Source organism: Cebus imitator, unplaced genomic scaffold, assembly GCF_001604975.1.
Source record: "Cebus imitator isolate Cc_AM_T3 unplaced genomic scaffold, Cebus_imitator-1.0 Scaffold709, whole genome shotgun sequence".
In the NCBI taxonomy this organism is placed as follows: domain Eukaryota; kingdom Metazoa; phylum Chordata; class Mammalia; order Primates; family Cebidae; genus Cebus; species Cebus imitator.
Genome location: NW_016108024.1, coordinates 521,288 through 527,141, shown reverse-complemented (window position 1 = coordinate 527,141; position 5,854 = coordinate 521,288). Strand labels below are relative to the sequence as shown.

Genomic DNA, 5,854 nt, shown 5'->3' with positions numbered 1-5,854 from the left:
CTGGAGTGCAATGGCACAATGTAGCTCACTGCAACCTCCACCTCCTGGGTTCAAGCGATTCTCCTGCCTCAGCCTCCCAAGTAGCTGGAATTACAGGCCGGTACCACCATACCCAGCTAATTTTTTGTATTTTTAGTAGGGATGAAGTTTTCCCGTGTTGGTCATGCTGGTCTCAAACTCACGATCTCAGGTGATCCACCTGCCTTGGCCTCCCAAAGTGCTGCAATTATAGGTGTGAGCCACTGCGCTCAGCCTCAAATGCTTTTTAAAGTTCACATCACTTAAGTAAAATCTTTAATAAATAAGCTGGCTTTAAAATTATTGGTAAAATAATATTAGAAATGTCTTAAGAATTATTAGCATTTTTGCTTATGTTTATTGATCAAGTTGTTTCATGCTTATTTCTGCAGTACTATAAGATTAGTCATAAGGGTTTCTAAACTGTAAAACCCAGCCCAAGACAGAATGATCTTTGCTGTATAATTTTTGACAAGATGGAATGTTGTTGGTTTAATGAAAACAGCTAAATCCTGAGTTATTGATAAAAAACACCCTTATATTTAACCTTAAGTAAGGTTCTTACTTAAGGAAACACCTGAAATTCACAGCTACCAAAATGGTTAACTGGAAAGTAACTTAAAGAATGACTGCCACAGTTTTTGTAAATAAACTAGGTAAACTATTAAATAAGTCAATCAGGTAAATATAATGGAATAAATGCTTGTAAACAAACTTGTCATAATTTAGGATCTAAGGTTATTAATAAATATTAAGTATCTGGGTAATTTCCAATTTAAAAACTATAGTAAAACTTTTTTTCCCCATTTATTTATTTTATTGCATTTTAGGTTTTGGGGTACATGTGAAGAACATGCAAGATTGTTGCATAGGTACACACATGGCAGTGTGATTTGCTGCCTTCCTCCCCATCACCTACATCTGGCATCTCTCCCCTTGCTATCTCTCCCCAACTCCCCATAGTAAAACTTTTAAAAGTATTCTTATTAAAAGGTAAATATCTTCATCTAATTCTAAGCTTATTTAAGGATTATGTATAAAACAAGGTAAAAGAAACCAGAAAATAAGAGATAGAAAGAAAGTTAAAGATACAAAGAGGTATTTTTGGTAAAGAAGGTAAAAATGAAAGTAATTTTATATAAGAAAGAATCTTTTGTGGTGAATTTTTGTCCTAAAATAAAATGACTGGGTTGTTCAGGAAAGAGAGATAGAGACATTCTTTGCTGAGAGTCGCCACAGTTTCCTGCTTCAACAGTGCTTGGATGGAAACTGGCGCTCATCCCCCACCCTGGCCAGCCATCCATAGCCAGCCCTCTGTCACCTCCACACTGTGCCCTTGGACCGCCTCAAGTCCTCTGCCACTACTCCAGTGCCATGTAGTCACTGCTGCTGCTGCCTCTCCTTAGCCACCACCATGATGACACTGTCCCCCTTGCAGGGGTGCCAGAACTACCACCAGGACTCAGAGGCTGCCATCAACTGCCAGATTAACCTGGAGCTCTACACCTCCTACATCTACCTGTCCATGTCTTACTACTTTGACTGCGATGACGTGGCTTTGAAGAACTTTGCCAAATACTTTCTTCACCAATCTCATGAGGAGCGTGAACAAGCTGAGAAACTGATGAAGGTGCAGAACCACCGAGGTGGCCAAATCTTCCTTCAGGATATCAAGAAACCAGATCATGATGGAGTGTGCATTACATTTGGAAAAGAATGTGAATCAATCACTACTGGAACTGCACAAACTGGCCACTGACAAAAATGACCCCCATTTATGTGACTTCATTGAGACACATTACCTGAATGAGCAGGTGAAATCCATCAAAGAATTGGGTGACCACATGACCAACCTGTGCAAGATGGGAGCACCCTGATCGGGCTTAGCAGGATATCTCTTTGGCAAGCACACCCTGGGAGACAGCGATAATGAAAGCTAAGCCTTAGGCTAATTTCCCCATAGCCCTGGGGTGACTTCTCTGGTCACCAAGGCAATACATGCATGTTGGGGTTTCCTTTACCTTTTCTATAAGTTATACCAAAACATCCACTTAAGTTCTTTGTACCATTCCTTCAAGTAAAGAAATTTGGTTAAAAAAATTAAAAAAAGGAAAGAGAGATATTTAGGACAAAACAAAAAGTCCAAACATGTTGTGAATGGTCTGTGTAAGTCATAATAATGTTAGTAAAAAGGATTTTCTTTTTGAAAAAGGGTTGTATAATTTAGTTGGCTATGATTAAGAAGAAATTATAATAGTCTTTCTAGAGATGAGTTTTTGCTATTAAAAATATATACAGTAATACAAAACTAAATAATTGGTTAAAACAAGATTTTAATTATTGACTTATTCTTAATGCAAGAAGATTTTAGTTTTTAAGTTCTATAATCTATCTATTTAAAATTCTTCAGCTAAACATCTCAAAGGTTCAACTCTTTCTCTTTAAAAAGGCCTTGGATAATAGCTCTCTCCTTTACCGTTTGTTGGCTCCTGTAACTTTTATTAAGTACCTAAAGTAAGAGAATATATTTTGGACCTACCTTTTTATTCTGCATGCCTGTTATATCTCCATCTTTATATTTGTCATATGGAAGTGAGATTTCACTACCAAACTACATGGAAGAGCTCTAATCAAGTAATTCTTTGAAAGTAAGTGCTTATTAGACTAGTAGAAGCTAGTTCCAATACCTTTTAATTCACATGACTTTGGTAATCTTTGGTAAAATTAATTTGATAAATTTAATCTCCACTCTCTCCAGTAATTTAAAATCTTAAAGTCATGTTATGTTCAAAGACAACTGAGAATTTTCAATGGGAATTTGGGTTACAAAGGGTTAAAATAGTAAAAGCATAAAAGATGTTGATTTTTCTTAAAAAATTGTGTTTTTCTCCAGTTAAACTATTTAAGAATTGCTTTAAAAATAAGGGAAAATTATATAGATAAAACTACATGGAAAAAAAAACCCAACAATTATGCCAGGGCTACAAAAGTTAACTCTGAGACCTGTGGCTACCAAAAAGTCAATGCAGAGGAAGGGCAAAACCAAGTAACTGTTAAAACCAGAGGGTATAATGTAAAGGGATTATTCTACTTTGTAAATTGGTATCATCTACTTCTTTAAAAAAATCTTTACTGCAGTGGATTGTAAAAATAATTTAAGAACAAAATCCTTAATTTTAAATTCTGTAGAAATTAAGGGCTTGTTTGGGTTAATGCAGGACCCACATCTCATGATTGAGCAATCACTGATAAGTATATGTGATCCAAATGCACAAGGGGTTATTTCTGAGAGAATAAGCAGCCTAGTCAGCCAGAAAAATGCCACTGTAAGATCTGTTTGCCCTGTAAAGGGGACTACCCAGCTCTCCCTATTAAACACCAAGTAGAGCACCCCCGATGAAACAGTTAATATGCTTCTTATGGGAGCCATGTGAAACTAGCTTTATAAAGACTGGGATATCCTCCCACTGAATATGCCTATTACCCAGGTCATGGTAAATTTGGTAAGAGACCCCTTATTACATGGGTGCCCCTCCCACAGAATCATAGGACTATTTGAGAAGCCTTATAGAATTTGCTGTCCCTCAATGGGTCTTTTTTTTTTTTTTTTTGAGATGGAGTCTCACTCTGTTGCCCAGGCTGGAGTGCAGTGGCTGGATCTTGGCTCACTGCAATCTCCACCCCCTAAGTTTAAGTGATTCTCCTGCCTCAGTCTCCCAAATAGCTAGGACTATAGGTGCACAGTACCATACCTGGCTAATTTTTTGTATTTTTAGTAGAGATTAGGTTTCACCATGCTGGCCAGGCTGGTCTTGAACTCCTGACCTCATGATCTGCCTGCCTCGGCCTCCCAAAGTGCTGGGATTACAGGCATGAGCCACTGCACCCAGCCCCCTCAATGGGTCTTACAAATGCAACTCTCTGCTGGGAACTTAAATCCTTTTTCACCAAAAAAGGTCAAATGATCTGAGGGGGGAAAAAAAAGTTCCTGGGACCAGAACATAAAAACCTACAGATTAATAGAATTATAAAATTTATGATGTTTAAACAAGCTTTGAGTAAGAGTTGCAACCTCTTTACCTAAATGTCTTATGAAGATGGGTACTGCATCTGACGGATATGTTTCCCGTTTTCTACTATCAACTGATGGCATGTAAATCTACTCTTTTGAGAAATGGTAATTGGACACACTAAATGGGAACTAGTAAAATTGCCTAAGCCCCCAAAGTATAGGGTAGAAGCTGGAGTGCTAGTCCGGACAAATCCTCCACTTTAAAGCCCTTTGTAGAGCATTTACTGGGGATAGTGAAAAAAGACTATGAGTACTTCCCAACCACAAAGACTGAACTAGAGAATTTCTATTTGAGGGGCATTAGTGCCTTAATCTGAATGTTAACTGAAGCTATCCCTATGTTAATGGAGATAATGTTGCCCCAAAGAGTTCCATAATAAAATAAAAATGGTTTACATAGAATCTTGCTACCTGGGAATATAAGGAGGTGTTACTGATAAGAAAGGAGCCTCTTTCCTAGGACTAATTCTAACTCTGTGAGGAGCTGCTAGATTCTACAGTTCCTGATAGACAGCGCTGATGAACTGTTTGGCTTGTGAATGGCATTTCCAAGATAAACAAACATTTTGTTTGAAAGCCACTGCTCTGGTTAAAGAAGAGTCAAAAAAATTTTTTCTTTTCAGCTATCTGGATGAAGTATGTTTTTATAAGCATATTTACCTTTCTAAATTCCCCAAAGTTCAGATTGTGATGTTATAACAATATACTTATTTGCATACATTCAGTAAGACTCTTTTAAAACAGAACAATTAGAGACATCTGTCATTTTACCAAGACTTTAACTAAAATAGTATATTTTTAGGTAAAGTTCTAGTAAAGCCAACCTAAAACCTATATTGACAATCGATTCTTGCTACATTTTATGTAAATAATCAGGCCAAGTATAATAAGCCTAAAACTTACTTTGCACACAAATTGGTCTTACTATAATTTATCTTCAATAGACAAAAAAAGAGTGGTGGGGGCTAGAACAATTGTTTCAAAGGAAAGTGTAAAACTTGGTACTAGATTTCAACCCTAACATTTTTTTTAAGTGCAGAGAATCATAAATTATTACTTGGCTACAATAATCCTAAAGAGTACCAGATTATAATTTTTATTCATATTTTTAGTTGGTCCCCTAATGGAATAGGTTCTTTTTTCTGTTCTGACACACAAATACTCTTTTAATTGTCAAACTATAAATGTTATTTATCTCTCCTTGTTTTATTTCCAAGTAAATCAAAATTAATTATTGTATTCTAAAGACCAGAGATGCCTCTCCCTCATTGGGCATCCCACTGGGCCTGGATCTGTTACTCACTGCAAATGCCCAGCTGCTAACACTATACAAGCACTCTCCCTCTAGGCCCAGGAACTGTCATGGAAGAGGTGGGCACATGAGATTGTAAGGGCCAGTTTTGAGGGATAAAATTAGGTCAAGGTCAGACCCTCCAAATCAAAAGGGGATACAAAGTTGCCTAAACAGCTGGTAAAACAAGCCTTCTAAACTATTATGTGTCACTTTTGCATCCACCCCAATCATACAGAATTTTCTGCGTCCTATAGAATTAAAGAAAAATATTTACTGACAGGATAATGATGCCTCCTGACAAGGCTTTCTGGGTAAAATACTCCCAGTTATAAGTTGCAAATATATATATAAATTTTTCTACAACAATCCTTGTGTTTTCTTTAGCTAATTGCTGAAAGTCTGTAAGTAAAACAAAGCTTACTGTAGATCAACAGATAGAAGTTAAAAATAAGTCCGTCTTGTAACTTTGC

General features: G+C 36.8%; 1 protein-coding gene and 1 pseudogene across 2 annotated transcripts in view; one reads left to right on the top strand and one right to left on the bottom strand.

Annotated features, from left to right (window-relative positions):
- SLC16A2 (solute carrier family 16 member 2) overlaps window positions 1-5,854 on the bottom strand; it is a 109,234-nt gene that overhangs the window by 44,036 nt on the left and 59,344 nt on the right. The window lies entirely within an intron of this gene.
- On the top strand, window positions 1,224-2,023 carry LOC108296410 (annotated as a pseudogene). The gene has a single exon (XR_001821849.2). The product of XR_001821849.2 is annotated as a ferritin heavy chain-like (transcript).